Raw genomic sequence first — 17725 nt, forward strand, 5'->3', positions numbered from 1 at the left:
TTCCAAATAAACGGAACTGCAACACAAGTTGTCAATTTAGAAAAAAGTTATCTAAATGTCACACGAGGGAGAAACTTTGTTTTGGAATCGTGTCGGGCGAAGACAGTCCAAGATCAATGTTTCATACAGATGGATTTCCACAGTGTTTTTTTTTTTCTTCTTTTCTTTTTTTAAACAGTCGTGTTTTTGTTTCTGATTCCTTCCATATTCATTTCTCTCTTGTGTCACTATTTGTCTTACGAGTGGAAAGTTTTATTATTTTTGTGGGTGCAAAAGTTGGAAAACTAACAATGACTCTCTCCTTGACATTCTCTGTGATTTAAGGCCGTTAAACTCAAACTTACAGCCACTGCAACCAGTTAGTTTTACATAAACAATAAACCGCTTACTCTGAAAGGCAGCTGGGTTCTCGGAAGATTCTCAAGATGATGTTTGAACCCATCCAGCCAGGCTGTAAGCACGTATGTGGCCAATGGACAGTAGTGTGACCAGCATCGTGTTGGTTCCCAAAGAGATTACAGCAGATGTTGCAGTAGAATCAGTTGTTCGCTGCTCTCTTCTTTGGCTGGAGCTCACTGAGTCGCTCAGAGAATAGACTTTAAAACAGCTCTGCTTGTGTACAAGTCTCTTCGTGGTCAACCGCCAAAGTACATCTCTGACATGTTAAAGCCATGTGAACCAACTCGGGCTCTGAGAACCTCTGGGAGGGGTCTCCTGCTGGTGCCCAGAGTCAGGACTAAACAAGGTGAGGCTGCGTTTCAGTTTTATGCTCCTAAAGTCTGGAACGCTCTTCCAGAAGATGTGATACAGGCCTCAACTCTGACAATGTTTAAATCCAGGCTGAAAACAGTTCTATTTAGCTGTGCATATGACACCTAAAGTATTTTATCTGCACTCTTCACTTTTAAATGAACTAATTAATGATTATTTTTAATGTTTTTTTAAATTTTTATTATTATTATTATTATTTTTTCATTTTAATTTTTTTTTTTTTAATTTTTATGATTTTATTGCCTTCTTGTAATTTGATGTAGCTGTGAAGCACTTTGAATTGCCTTGTGTATGAATTGTGCTCTATAAATAAAATTGCCTTCCCTTGACCTTGCCTTGCCTTGCCTGATTTCATTGAGGGACTGTGGCTGTGTTTGGATTGTCTATTCCTTCACTGACTCACTTAGGCACAAAAAAGTATTGACTACAAAGAGGACTCACCAGGGGATATGGGCAGACAGCTGATGCATTTTGGGCACTCAGACTTATAGAGTAATGCTAAATCTGAGTGACACTGTCAGTCACACTGACAAAAAACTTCTGTGCACCCCTGTAACTTTTGTTTAATCGCACAGTGACCACCTACACAAGCAATAACTTCAGCTATACTTATATAATGATCTTGAATATACTAACAATGATTTAATACTAACCATAAAATGCAATTAGGTCATGGAAGTCAAAACATACTAAGTGATGGCAAACAGCTGTTGTAGCTTGGATGCACATATTCAAAAGGCAAAATGAATTAAAGTTTACCTCTGACGTGTTTATTATTTAGACTGCCAGACTATTGCCTTAACTTTTGTTTTACCGCTGGAGTAATCAAAGGCAACTTTTGCTATTGGACAAGTGTATGAAAAGACAACGAGCCAAGGTCTGGAAGTCACGGTTGGCTACTGCGATGTCTACCATTAAAGTTCAAATACTTCTTAAAGGTCAAACTGATGTCCTTAGACACTGTCCATCCATTTTCCATACCTGCTTCATTCTATCAGGGTCACTGGATGGCTGGCATCTATCACAGCTGCCATCAGGAGAGGCAGGGTACACCCTAGATATGTCGCCACTCCATCAGAAGGCCTAAAAGACAAACGACAGTGCACACACATGCTCATTTCTGGTCTGTGGGAGGAAGCCATGGGAAGAGAACCCAAGATACAAGGTGGGAACAATCTTTCTGTGAAAAGACAGTGCTGACCACCACACCACGAAAGAAGCAGAATTGCAGTCAAAAGCAAACCTGAGAGTGAAAAGGCGATTTTCCCATTTTCGGATGTTTTTGTTGTATATAATGATCTTAAATGTAGATTTAATGAAGGTAATAAAAAGCTGGAGTTGGCTGGACTTGGTGAACACATTTCTTGTGACCCTGATGGCGTTGTAATGGTGCGTTTGCATGCATCATACAAGTTCTACATTTCTTTACAAAAAAACCCCAAAACAAAACAAACAAAAAAAAAACTTCATAAAAAAATTCCACACTGTTAACAAAATTGACGATGATTTATGCTAGTGTGACCATATTTTCATTACCGAATTTAATTATTACTATTAATATTATTATTTTTATTATGCTTGAAGTAGTAGTAGTGGTTTTCCACCGATTTTTTCAGGTATTGTTTTCTGCCCCCCCAGATGAGCTAACTGCCCCCCCACACATGCCATTCTGGTCACACCTCTGCCACCTGGTCTCATTTCTCTCTTTGTGGAGGGCTATAAAGGTGAAAATGTCATTCATATAGTGGAGGAAAACCTGGAAGTCCTTTATTTCTGGACTGCGTGACAAGAAAACATATGCGCTAACATACCTGTGCAGCCGGACCAACCGCAACGACACAGAACTAGAGTGGATTATGATAAAGAAGGAGAGAGACTGCGCCCTCGGATAGAAATGTCATAACACTCTCATATCTTCACATGGCAGCAGTTGTTTGTTGTTGTTTTAATGTTAGAAGTATTTATATTTAACTCTGCAAGGTTTATACTTTCAGTTTGATTGAAAATAAAGGCTGAGAGATCGATGTCTGCATCCACAGAGGAGAGTAAGTCCTAAAGTATGCAAGCTACCCCACTTAAGTCAAAGCGTAAAGTCGAATAGAACAAAAGGCAGTGCTTCACTGGCCATTTTAATAGGCAAGTCCCTTCCTCTACCACCCACCATATCTTTCCTCCTCACCTCCTCTTTTCTCTGATCCCACTTTAACACACCTACAGCACAATCCCACTGACCCCCCCCCACACACACACACACACACACACATACACACACACAAACATTTGCTTGGTTCATTAATTAACTGCACAAACAATTTAAAAAGACCAGCTCCTCATGCTTCCAAAGGCAGGGGCTTTTTTTTTTTTTGTCCATTTGTGGAGGAATGTGTGGCGATCTAAGCCTTCTTGTTAATGTAAATAATTTACCTTTACCTTTATCCTGATGGAATCTTAATTGTGCCTCTCCGGCTCGCCTTGCAGCAATTCATCAATGTCCCCCTTGGCTGAAAAAAAGATGCGCTTGCCTGTCGCTGGGAGAGGAAAGGAAAAAAAAGATCTGGCTCTTTGAAACAAAGTGAGAGGACGCACAGACAATGGGAAGTGCACACACAATGCAAAAGAAACACACACATACACTAGTAGATTAATGACAACTCTTCACCAATTAAATGAGTGTTTTTTGTTTTATCCTATGCTGCTGGTCATCTATTGTCACTGGCTATCGATCCATATTTCAATGGTACAAATACAACAGAGAACAATAAGAGCATTATGGGCTGAGGCTGTGTTAGCCCAAGACCATTATTGGTGAATCCATTCATTCCAGAGCACGGTAGTCTTTATTCTGTGAGACTGACTAATGCAGAGATGAGATGGACCTGGAGGCCATTGAGTGGACGAGATACCGTCTGTGTGCATGTGTGTGTGTTTGTGCCTGCTTATTTGAGTGCATACAAGAGGGAGAGTCAGAGAGGTGGAGGACGTGATGGGAGGGAGGGGGTTGGCTTTATATTTTTCACTCTTGGCATATCAGCCTTGGAGGGCCTCCATTGTGCAGTAAAAAGCCATGCATCTCAGTCATGTGACCTGCACAGCGTAATTGCTAGTCTCTCCACTCGAAATGAAAGCAGCATTTGGCCATTTCTCAACACTAAGGCTAAAACGAGACCACAAAACCCTACCACTTCCCTTCGCGCGAAATGTCCCTGCACTCCCACAGCTTGTGCGCTTTACCAGAAGCAGAGGCAGCTGACAAGGCAGCAGTTACTGTGTGTGTGTGTGTGTGTGTGTGTGTGTGTGTGTGTGTGTGTGTGTGTGTATTCACAGGCAAGGCATATACTGATCTCTGCTGATTTATCTATGCTTAATTATGTTGTGCTGTGGAGTCACAAGCCAATTATTTGCCCTTTCAAAGCTTTTGTACTACACGGTACTCAGGAAGACAAGTACAAATAAGGAATATTATTAGCTTGGCTGCTGTGCTAAGATATGCTGTCACAGTAATGTTTTGGCTCTCATGGAAACACAAATGCAAAATTTCACTCATCTTGGGATTTCATGTGTAACTGCTGCAATGCAGAAATAGTGCGCACATTAAGTATGAAGGCTTACTGTATGTTTTCTTCTTCTCTCCCGCATGCACATCAGTGCAATGACAGAAACGAAAGTGTAAGAGAGAAAAAAAGTGTGTGGTAATAAACTGAGGTCATATGAGTGTGTGTGTGTGTGTGTGTGTGTGTGTGTGTGTGTTTGCGTACGTAAGGGCAGATTACATGCTTTGCTTTCCATGGTGATGAAGGGTCAGCTGAGGGGCACAATGATCCACTTATGCTCACCTCTCTTCACCATTGATCTCTCTGTTTCCTCTGATACACTGCTGTTTCTATATTGACATCTAAACATACAGACAAATGCTGCAAGGCAAACGGTCTTCCAGTGTCTGAGCTCTTTATTGAGCCATGCGAGAGACGCTAATGACCAAGATAGCTTCCAGTAAGACTTGCGTGCCGTTCTCCTCTACCAACCGTGACCTCTGCTCTCATCTCAGCTGCATATTTCTGTCTCTCGTTCTTTTTTTATCAATACTCACCTCTGTCTCTCTGCATTTTGTCTTTTCTCTTTATTTCCATTGCTGTTATAGTCTCCAATTCCTTGTCTGTCTCTCTGCCCCTTCTCCCTCCTTTCCTGTGTTTCCCCACCCAGCACACCTGCTTAGGGACCCAGCCCTGTGCCTCCCAGCTCAGGCTGGGTAGAGAACAGACGGCCCCTGTGTTTTCTGATAATCATCACATAGCTTGCATGCCTGCTCCTCTTCTGTCTCTGTTCTTTATCCTCCGCTCTGCGCCCCGCCTGGCAACTTACCTCAGCCTAACCCCCCCTTTTTTCTGCATCTGTCCCGCCATACATCAGCTGTCTGACAGGCTCACTCAGCTCCCACAATGCCTTGGTTTCATTGCTTTCACCCTTCGTCATCAATTTCATCAATTGCAGCTGTCAATTGCAAAACACATATGCAGGAGAAGTATTCTCATGAGCAAGTGGGAAGAAGCAAATGATACGCATTTAAAGAAACAGTTCAACACCTTAGGAACTATGCTTAATAACCTTCTTTTCAAAAGGCCTTTTCAGACTATGACTCTGTTCATCAATATGACAACTATTGCCCATCTAAAAGAGTACTACTGTGTTTTTGTATTTCTTGCGACAATTCATTCGATTTGGTCAGATCTAGTTTTAGTTGGCACTTTCAACAAGGCACCGGTCTGAACATGGAGTTACAAAAACAGATCAGCATCCAGAGAAGAACCCAAACAGATTGCATCACACCGCTGCACAAACTTTCCTCGGTTTTCAAAGTCCTCAATGGTTTTTCTTACCATTACTAGGTTCACCGACGAAGCATTATTTCTCAGACAAATAAGTCATAAGAGTTAATGGTAAGAACTGTGCTGGATGTGCTGTACCGTGTTCAAGCTGTATGACTGGATGGCATAGAGGCGATGCTGGAGATAGTGAAAGCAAGTGAAGAGCTTTGAGCTATATTTAACATGAAGTATTTTTTTTGACGTCATTCTCAATCGATTTTCTGCTTTGGCGGTGGCTGTGTACATGAGCAGATTCAATCAACTTTGAAATTACACTTTGTCCTTTTAGATGAAATTACTTCATTAGCTTGTTAACAATGAAAGCAATGCATCTAAGTTGTTGTTATTTTGTGTATGTCTCACTGACATATACATATATATATATATATATACATGTATACACTGTACTTACAACCTTGTTTTTCACCTTACCTGTTTCACAATGGCAGCAGGGTTAAGAGGTCTCCAACAAGAGAATTCTTTTTTTATTTCAACGTTTAAAAAAACCTTAAGAATGACAGTTTATAGTTTTATGGGTTTCAAGAATGTGCCAGGCAACCAGAGAACTAAGGTATGCTAACCAAGTCTTGTAGCCTTCATATTTAAGAAAGAAATACGAGGATGATATTGATCTTTTCTTCCAACTCTTAGCAAGAAAGCACATGTCTGTTTTTCTTCTTTTTTTTCCGTACTCCCACATCCTTCATCACCTACTTCTACCTCTAAACCATGATACTTTTTTCCTGTGTCCCTCCGCTCCTCCCACCGCGCCCGTCTCTCAATGCAGGTGTTCCCATTGCTGGGGGTTTGAAAAGCAAAGAAGGAAGAGGAGGCTGAGCTGTGTTTCATTCAGCTATTGAGCTAATGGTTCCTCATTCACCACCCACGCTGCTTATTAGGCCTGCTCTAAATAACTGCAAAAAGAAGCAGAGAAGCGGCAGTCAGTTGCCTCCCAAATGCTATTCACAGATCCCACACTATGCATTACTCCAATGGCTGCATGAGGATGCCAGATCTTGGTGTCATTAAGTGATCAAGTGGTTCTCAATCATCCAGTGGTCTGTGTAGTTAGTACTTAAGGGAATGAACACCCTTGTGGGCCCCTCTAAGTGTCTATTGTGTCTGTGTTAAGAAACCCAGATGGAACAGGGGGCCCTGTTCAAAATTGTTCATTTATTAATTCATGCTATCAGGTTGCAGGGTTTCATGTTTTACAAAAAGCGCCAGCAATGAGCAGATTAGCTATCAACACCAGCTGTCCAGACTAGACTGGCTAGACTCTCTCTGTCCCCCTTCTACAGCTCCTGATGTACCAACCTGTCTGCATTTCTATCTGTTTATCTTCGCTTTGCTGTCTTTTTCCGCCCTTTCCACTCTTCCTCTCGTGTGCTCTGTGGTATTAAAGTCTGGATCAAGCAGATGGACAGAGCCTTGGATCAATCAGAGAGATCAATACTTCCCAAACTGGCTGAGAAGATCTGTCCAGACTGGCAGACATCTGACGGCTCTGATCAGACCCAGTCTGGGCAAGCTTCTTCTGGTTGTGTATCAACTTAGTTCAGCTTGGTTTGGTTTAAGTCCCGTCTGGTCTTGATTATGTCTGACATGTTTAGATTTCACTTTAAAGTGTTGAAGACTTTGTGAAAAAGGGCCGTTTCCAATTCATCAAACCATTTCTCAAAAATAACTCACTATATATATATCTGGTTTCGTAGCTTACACACCTCAAGATACTTCTGCTATGAAAATACTCTTATTTCTCTTTCTTCATCGTGTCTTTCATTGTTTTTGGACAGACCTCAATGTGTGAGTCTCTTATAGACATAGAAAATCTGCAGCTAAGTGTTAGATAGCTGAGTGGATTGAACAAAAATAACACACACGCTAGTTTTTGCCTGTCTTCATTCACAAGTCATTAAGTCAAAAGACAGCTCTGCTAAATGTCAGAAAGCTGCAGGGAAAAAAACACAGAGAAAACCTGCTTTTATTGTCATGCTCTTTGATTATCCACAGGTCAAGTGGAAAGCCCATCTTCATCCACTGAAAAGGAACCTTTTCTTTTGGAAAATTGGTATGTGCTGCATTTTGTAATTGCCCTGTGCTAAGAGAAAAGGCTGCAGATGAATGAGAATATCGTTACCACTTGACATCAGCCCTGATATTCTCATTTTCTCTTCCTTTTTATCTCTCTTTCCAGACAAAGGCAGAACACGGGAACACACTGACAAAAAACAGCCTGTGCGTTGGCCTACATCCCTCCCCACCTGCCTGACACTCCTATCTGCGCAGCGTTGCTTGTTCTAAGGCAGTTTTTCTGATGATAGACAGTCACAGAGTTTAGCAGAGCTTCACAGTTCCTGCCTGTCTTCCGGCTGCAGCGTCTGGTGTGCGTTTGATGTAGTCCAGGCTCACCACCGGCCCCGTCTCTGACTGTTGGCCCATGACACCAAGCTCAGACAGAGCTGAAATCTTAAGGGGAGGAAGGAAGGAAGCACACTTCCAAGACAGTCAACTGAAAGAAAAACAACAGCCACTCTTCAATCAGTCAGTGCTTATAAGTTGGGACATAGTACAAGGCTTTTGCAAAGTAGTCATCTGTGAGTTCCAAGGGAGCTGAGAAGAATAAACATATCCTTTCTATTCAATCAAAGTATACAGTCAGTCTAATACTCTGATAAACATTTTAATCATCACTGAATTTGCTACAGACATAGAAGAAGACAATAAATCTTAACAGCTTGCGAGATCTCTTGAGATTGTTGGGCACATTATAATCAGCTGCTGTGAAATATAAATCATACCACTGATCCTGATCCATCGGTTAAATGATTGGGATCCGAGTGTAGAAAACAGTGGATAAATTAGCTAAAAGATTATATTTTTTGGTATGAAAACTCCCGTGTTCTGTACTGCTGATGCTGATGAAGTTTTCACTAGTTTAGTACATACTGTGCTGGCCACAAATTTATGGAGCGACTGAGAGCTGTATATGTTGGCAAACTGTGGACCAAGCTATTGTGAGGTGCAGACGGGGGAGTCAAAATTGAAAAACCTGAAAAGGCTTTCCTATGTGTCAATAATCAGCACAAATGCTTTTAAAGCATAGTGGACTATGTATCTTTTTCCCAGTTCCATCGGTTAGCTTGGTGTTTATTGTTTCCTGTAGTAAAGGGAAGTTTGGAAATGGTCCATAGTGCAAGAGAATCAGCTTGAAACAGTTGGCCAAGTTTACAGCCAAAATCACCCAGGTGATAGATTAGGTTCAAATTGCAAATTTGGGGCATTTTGGAAAAAATAATACTGTATTTGAAACAAATTACCCCTTGGTTTAATGATATTTCTTTGAAGTGAATAAAAACAAATAAGTGGCAGAATATGTTTTAATGCTTTCCAGTTCCTGGAGCATCTACATATGTTGATATTGGACAGCGTTATCAGTCGGAAATCATAAGCTGCATAGCTCTGAGTTCCCTGTAGCATTAACCTTTATAAGTAAGTCACTGCTCTTGTTCCATGCTGTTTACATTGTGGTTGCAGTGACTCTCCTCATGACTTTTTTAATCGCATATGGAAATATTTTGCAGCCTCATGGAAGGGTCATTTTAAGGTCTGACGGGTTCATTAATGTTGAAAGACACGTCTGTTTGTGGTCAGTTGTTCAGCTGCTCAGATTTAACTCAGAGCTTTCCCCAACTTTTGATTTTGTTTGTTTATAATGAATTGTATTGATTGCAGATTTATTTTTCAAAATATCATTTATTTTGTCTTTCTTTTTTCAATCTTTTTACTGGTTTTCATTACTTGCTTTTAACATTGTGTTATTTTTACTATTATAAACTGATATATAGGGAATACGTAATCATTTGTATTTATAGTTCATACATTCAGTTTAACCTTTAATGTTTTTCTTAAGTTGACAGATTGACTCCTGGCCTAGAGTTAGTTAAACTTACTAGAGCAGATGGCTGTTATCTTTGGTAATTTACCTATGGACAGATACAGCTCAACTGCCTCTGCTCTACAGACTTGAAAGGGGAGCACATTTTCACCTAAAACTCTGATCAAGGAGATGAAAAAATGATTTACCCTTAAACGGAAAGCACACACAACAGTCTCACTAAAGAGCTTGAAATGTTGGTGTGCTGCGCACAAGGAAGGCTACAAATTGTGTAATGACAACAATTTCAAGGCTCCACAATCTTTACATGCCCTCTTTTGCCTTTTTAAAAAAAGTACATATTTTCATACCTTCATTTTGCGGAGGAATAGATTTACAATAGAGCTAGAAATTAAGCTTCTTCGTCTTTAAATAAGACACTGGCATAGCTTGAGGAAAAGAAAAAAACATACAATCTGGTTCCTGCTAATATTGTACAGAAGCCATGGAAGGCTGCACAGTTTTTTTCTATCAGTGAAATGAATGGCTTTGTGTTTGTGATATTTCTGCTCATGCTAAAAATGTACTCTACAACAGTGTAGTATTGTCAAAGTGCCCTGACAAAAAAATAAATATGTACTCTACACTGAAACAGACATGAAAATAAACTGTCAGCATTCAGGTTTGTAATTTTAGCGCAATGCATTTCCTCTTGAGTACTTCTAAAACCGTCATGTGATGAGGGTTTTGGCTGGAGGTTATAGTGAGTCACAAAGCAGAGCAGTCTCGTGTTTCCTGCCAGGGGAGTCACAGAGTGTTTCATGCTTCCTTGCTGGGACAGGAAGTGGAGGGGTAAACAGAGGGAATCCCACACTATGATGAAGAAACTCTACATTGCCCTCCTACACTCACCCAGCAGGGACTCTGGTGACTACCCCTGGACTTTTCCTCTCTCTGTTATTCTTCCTGGAGACACATGAACACAAACATGCATGGATGCATTGCTGCACTCTTAAATACACATTAGAATGCACATGTGTGTCTCGTGTCCTCAATTTGGGACCAAGGCTTGCAGTGCAAGGACTAGCGGACACAAGAAGTGAAATCCCATTTGCTCTTTAAGGATTGTTGCTTGGTTCCGCTTAGTAACCTCAACAGAAATCCACGTTTCAAGCTTTGTTTTAGAATGCACAACATGAAGTATGGTAATCTAGATATATGTTTGTTGGTGACAAAGAGCATTAGTGGGCCTGATAATAAATGAGCTGCAGAAGGGAAAAAAAGAGTGATAGGCTTTGAACATGATCACCATCGTGATGCAATAATGTGCAACGTGCCCTTTCTAAATTTTCCAGGGAATTAGCCTAGTTTGTGAAATGTCATAGCCATTGCTCACCTTGGCATAGCGCTTTCTCCCCTGTTAGTGCGTGACCTTATTTCTGTTATCTGTGGCAGCCATGCAAGACCTCTGCTCATCCGTTTCTGTGTCAGTTCTTTGTGGTGCACCAAAATATATTTGATAGAATCTGGGTTTCTGGGGTATTTTTCTGTACTGCTATTTTCATGTTTAGGCACAGGGTGACTACGTGGTTGCTGTGTTGTTTTGATACCACGGTATTACCATGATCTGCCTAATGAGATAGTGATCGAGCCTCCTGAATATTTGATGTAAATGTAATAGCAAAGTCGTAAAAAGCTTTGCAGATCTCAATTCATCCAGTCAGACCAGTCATTGATTTAGTCTGCAAATTTATGGACGAAACCTTCCTTCCTCCCCCTTCCTAGTTCACGACGGTGAATGTTATGCCCGTAAATCGCACATCCAAATCACAATCAGCATCTCCCCACCCATGCACAATTTATATTCTAAGGAGTTTAACTATCTCATTTGAATTATTTACTTGTGTGTTTGATGGAGAGACGGGGGAACAACTATTGATCTGAAAGATTTAAAGCCTGTTGGCTAAGCTAAATGGCAGCATATGATGGTTAGTGGAAGCACTGGGCAGCCTGGTTATCTCGTTTCAACACAAAAAGTAATGAATAAATTATCAAAAGGGATCAACATTGCAAAACAGTAAACCAAACATTTCATATTGACGTTTTATCATAAAAGTGAGTACTTGAACATGGGCAAATCCCTCCCAACAGACTTTGTGTTAGGTGTTGTGTAGAAGAGCTTGGGCAGCAGCTGTAACAGAAGGTCACCAGTAAAAGCCTAAGGCCACCAACCCTAATTCTGGCTCAGACGGCCACTCTTCAGTGATGATGATGATGATCCAAGGAATCGTGCATTTGGGTCAATAAGCTTCACTGCCAGGTCTTCAGAGAGGATTGGGAGGGGGACAGGACAGAGCACAGGGATCAATACATAATATCTTACAAATTGAATTCGACCTGGATCGACCCAGAGGGTGTGTGTGACCGGCTGAGAACTGCGGACGACTGCACAGTAAATCCTACTGATCAGTAAGGAGAGCCAGACAGGAGGGGGTGGAAGGAGGGTGGAGCGTCCTCTCATATGGGTGTCTGCTCAGGGAAAGGAGGCGTGAAGAGTTGGAGTGATGGAGAACAGTGAATATGGAGAAAGAGAGGTGATGTAGTAAGGGGGAAGAGACAGAGGTAGTATCAGTTTATCACCACCAGTCAGGGGTCGCTCACTTCTCCCGGTCATTATCTTCAGGAGGCTTCAACCCCAATCTATCTCTATAATGGTGGGCTTGTTTGGACAGTCCATTTTATGGTCTCATTCATGTTCTTCAAATGTCTATTTGAGTCTCTGTGTATCCGTGCATGTAGCCTTTGTTCAAATACAGTGGAGTAAAAATGTTTTAAATTATCATTTAAAGTGAAACATTGCACGAAAAACGCATATCTTCATCTGATGAGAATGATGTGAACATAAAAAGAACATTTAGAACGAGCTACAAGCTGTATGTATGCTATGACAGATTAGTGCAACAAAGGGATGGCACTGTCGAATTTTACAAAGTTCAACAAAATTTACCAAACTGGCAGGTTATATCTAATTTGCTAATAGTTCCTCACCACAAGTTTCTAGACTCTCCCCTGTGCCGGATAAAGATAAACTCATAAATCTTTTTAACACGTTCATAAAATGTGCTTTATGTGTTCTGGGACGAATCATGGGCAACATCAGTCCTTAACACTATGGCTGAGGATGCCTGCTTTGAATCTACAGAGCATCACCAACATCCTCAGAATGACAAGGTCAGACAGCCATCGCATTCTGTTTTGAAGATTGGAGAAACTAATTTGAACTACTTGTGGGTTGGACCATTACTGCTAATTTGCATGCATCATGAAGAGCTAATGAAATTAGGAGAAGTTTGCAGAAAATGAGTTGAAGAACACAGAGGAAGCAAGGAGGAGAAACTATACTTGTTTTGCTCTTGCTGTGAAGATAGCAGACCTGACATGAAATGTTTGTGAGACCAGGGCAGCAATTTTTGCTAACGTTAGCATCGTGTTAACAGCTGACAATGTTGCCAACCTAAAGGCTGCCGGTTGCTGTTACATTTCTAACAATGTAGAAAGTGATGGAAAGCAAATACATAAGGCTACCATTCTGAACCTTCCACTTGCATATGACTTCTTACAATTAACTCTTCTGGGACTTTTCTGCATTTTGATAAAAGCCTGTTTTCCCATCATTTTTGCTAGGCTAAGTTAAGTAGCATCAGGTTCCAGCTTCTTATTGAGAGAGACTGTTCTTACTCTGACAATCTCATATAATTACGTTAAACCAGCATGTCCTGACTTCACAAATGCACAGTGATTATATCCTTTGGCATCATCATTCAACACAGTACAACTAGTATTACTGCATCATCATCCAACATGCTGGATGCGGCGTATTTTGAACAGGAACACATTTTTTTTCCTTAACCTAAACAAGTACGGTCGTTGTGATGCCTAAACCAAAACCAGCAGTGACCAAAATTGAAATAAATAAATAAATAAAACATGATAAAGTGGAGACACGGCTTAACTGTGAATTCATATTACAATGGCCTGTGCATTAGGGAACCAACAACGAGGACACCATGTGAATGTGTCTCAAAGATGGCTGGAGGTTTGATAAAACGGCAGTATTTGTTTTCCTACTGACCATTAAGACCATAAAATTAGTATCAACCTTCTCTTATGTGGGTTTCAATGTAAACATTGTCACTCATGAGCCAATATACTGTATGTCATGTTTCTTCACAGTGAATAGAGGACAGACTCACCTCAACTTGTCTGTTTCAGATATTCTTAAATGATTTGTTTACTTATTTATATGTCATAAAAAGGGTGGACATAAAGTATGTTATTTTTGGTCAACCCTGCTTTTGTATATAATTTCTGTATTTCAACTTTTTAGAACTCCATACGGTATGGTATTCATCTGGCTCATAACTGTAACTTTTGGAACTTTGTAAATAAGTTTCTCTCCTTTTTTAAAAACAACAAAAAAAAACAACTGAAGATGTGGTTTGGGCTGGGCTTTGGATGAACTGTGGATGCACCCTCAGCACATCAGCACAACTCTACATTATCATGGAATTATGAGCGAGATTATGGGTTGTATTTAAGCAGTATGGTTCATATCTCTCGATCTTTGCAACCAAAACATCAACAGTTTTTTAACAATTCTTTGCTAAAAAGAAGAAGTGTGTGCCTTCACTCCTTAAATATGCCAACTAATTTTCCCCCTAGTCATTTATATTTACCTCTGAGCACGTAAAGTGACTGTTTCATGTGCTTTCTCTTCAGCAGATAGAAAAAGCTACAGTCTTCCCACATCAGGAGGTTTGAGGAATAATGATGTAAGTCTCAGAACCGTTTTGTTTTCAGCCTTTTATATTTAAGATGCAGGGTTTGTTCTGCTGCAATACTACTTGGTTAGGTTTAAATAAAGATCTCTGTTTTGATTGACAAATCCATCCATCCATTTTCTATACCGCTGAATCCGTCGGTCGGGTCGCGGGGGGGCTGGAGCCTATCCCAGCGGTCAATGGGCGAGAGGCGGGGTACACCCTGGACAGCCCGCCAGTCCATCACAGGCATCATTGACAAATATCCTCTCAAAATGAACCCTTCAGTTTTTCAACACTGCAAAGGTCCTGCTCCAACAACATGTCCAAAAACGTTCTTGCTTTATGATTGAGTTGCCATTATATAATCAGTTTCATCTCATCTGCATGTTTGTTCGCTTTGAATGTCACCTGAAAAAAAACAACAGTATCAGGCTTTTCTCTTTTCAGCGAGGGGAAATTTATGCTTATAAGAGTATAGTTGTAAACTCCTTTTTCTAAAACATGAGCAAAGCCTGTTTTCACAGGAACAGACAGACTTGGTTTGTAATTCTTTCTGTAATATCATTCTTTCTTCCTTTCTTGAAAGAAATACAACCTGCTTTCCTGCTCCCACTTTTATATTTGGTCAATGTTTTTTAAGAGAGAAACCAAAGGCCAAACAAGAGCCAAAAAAGGAATTCACCTCCATGATCAGTGCGACATCACAGACGTTGTCTGACTTCTCACATGCAAAAGCCGGGGTCAATGTGAAAAACAATCTGTGCAGCGGAAAAGCTCTCAGTCAATTCTAACCCACAAGGCCTTTTGGTATGGCCCCAGCTCTGGTGACACGGGGGTTGATGTGTGGGTGTCGTTTACATGGAAGGCTCTGCATACAGCCAGCTTGCTGAGGTTGAGGGCACATTTATTTGAGTCTGTCTAATTGACATGTTGGGATCGATGGGGGAACAGAAAGCCTCTCTACAAAGTCCGCCAATACAGAGCCGGTCCCCTGAGCCCCCGCAGACCAGGGCCCACCACCCTATCAGTCACAACTACCGCACTAAACTAAAAGACACCGCTCCCCCTCCCTGCATCACTTAAATGCACACGCAGATGGAAACACGCCAATGCAGAGTGGGAAACAGAAACCGACCACTGCAGACACACATACGCACACAGACAAACACACAAAATCCCTATTGATCCCCCCCCACCCCATTGCACCAGAGGCCCCCCTCTGTTTGGGAAGAAGAAGGAGGGAGGGCACCACAGCAGGAGGTTCCCAGATGATCCACTGATCCCACCATAGACAATCGGATCACACTCAGTGGTATCTACCGGAGGCTCGGTGATGTGTCACTCGTGGCTTTGTTGTTACCGGACAACCCGTGAAAACGAAATTATCAATCACTTTAAAACTTAGTCTTGAATCTTGCATTCATATGGAGCCGAGATAAAAACAATTAATCATACATTTGTATATGTGGGACAGATACTGTCTGTACTGGACTGGGCAGTAATTTTGTGTATCAATAAATCTACATTTTCATTTTTTTAATCTTTTAGAACTGCGGACCAGTGAAAAATCACTGCTTTTCAACACCGGCGACTTGTTGCATGCTCAACTACCTACATCAATCTTCTTCTTTTGTTGCCCTCTGTACAGTGTTGGAAAACATACCCGCTGGGTAAGAAAATCAGTTATCATGAACCATAATCTAAACAGTGTTTATATTTCATCTGGGATTTCTAGTTGCAACAGAAATGAGCCGTACGTAATTCCAATTCCGATAAAATGCGGCTGCTGATTTTCACATTGTTATTATGAAAATGCACAGCCACTTTAATATGGCCCTATTCATTGATGATTTAAGGAAGAATTAGTGTATTGTGCTATTGTAGTGCAATAGTTTTTAGTGAAATTGGTTATTTGCAGCAGGGGGTTGAAATGTTTGCAGATGATGCAACAAAGACATGTTTACAATAATTAACTGAGCACGTGTATATGGGTAAGGTCACAATGTAAAGTTTTATGGTAATGGAAATTAACTGGAGAAACATTTGAACAATACATTTAATATCTATTATTTGAGAAGGCAAGGCAAGGCATCTTTATTTATATAGCGCATTTCATACCACAGGCAACTCAATGTGCTTTACATAAAGACAAGGCATTTAAAAGAACAGCATAAAGCAGCATAAAAACAAGCAATTTAAAGAGAGAAAAAAATAGAATAAAAATTAAAAGCAAATTAAAAGAGAACTGCAAGAAATGGAGCATTTAAAGTTGTTATCAATGCAAATCTGCACATTTGACACATTTATCTATACACTTTCCTTTATCGCATTTATTTTTGTTTCATCTATCTATTTATCAACATACATTTGTTTTCGCTATCCTTACATTTAAAAAGAAGTGAAAACCTTTGCGAATGGATTGTCCTCTGTCAACCACAGACCTTACAGATTGGGTAAAATGATTCAAACAAAACCGAGACTTACAAAGACCCACCCACTTACACCCGGGGATCCCTCAAGCTGCAGCAGACACAGACGTTTGAACGCATGGCTTTTACGAGATATTCAACATCATAAATCATAACCACTGACAGAGGTAGAGGAACAATCCTGTATCTACATGCTCGTGTTTTAGTGTGTGTGTGTAAGTGCATGCATTCATGGGGCGTACAAGGAACTAAAGACAATTTCTATGGAGCCAAAAACTCACGAGGCTCCAGCACCTGTCCCCCGCCTTTCAGGGAGTTATAGCAAAAGGGGGTGGGGAAAGGCAGATGTTTGTCATAAGGTGTGTGTGTTTTTGTGTGCGTGCGAGCATTTTAAAATGAAGCCAGGGCCCCCATCATATGAGCAATAAAGGGTCAGCATGGGTGGTGTTGGGCTTGGGGTTTACCCTTATTTGCATTCACACACGCCTCTTCTTAAGCCTCCCAATCTTATTGCACGTGCCTCATTGTCTATAACCACCCCCAGCAACACACACAGCCCCTCCCTTTCCCCCCATTTCAAAGGGGTTTGTCGTGTCTGTGGCCTTGAAGGTCAGGAAAAATCAGATCCTCACCTTTTCTTCAAACCTTTGCTGTTATTTACAGCGGCCACATTAAGTTAATGAAAGTTCATTCAAGAGGATAAAGGCTGCAGCTCGGTTGATGGATACATCTGTATGTTTGCAGTGTTTTTAATTTGGTGAAAGAGGCTGTGGAGGCTGTTGGGTGAAAGACGCAGTGAGCTGACTAAGTTGCTTTCTGAGGACTGGAGGGTTTACTCTGGCGTCGATGATGGATGGCCACTTTGGTCAGCATGAAATTTCTTTCAAGCTAACTAAAGTTTTATATTTGTATCAGAAATGACTGTCGGGCTGAATGGCTCAGCAGAGTGAGTAGTAAAACATA

The sequence above is a fragment of the Odontesthes bonariensis genome, chromosome 15, assembly GCF_027942865.1.
Source record: "Odontesthes bonariensis isolate fOdoBon6 chromosome 15, fOdoBon6.hap1, whole genome shotgun sequence".
NCBI classification, from domain to species: domain Eukaryota; kingdom Metazoa; phylum Chordata; class Actinopteri; order Atheriniformes; family Atherinopsidae; genus Odontesthes; species Odontesthes bonariensis.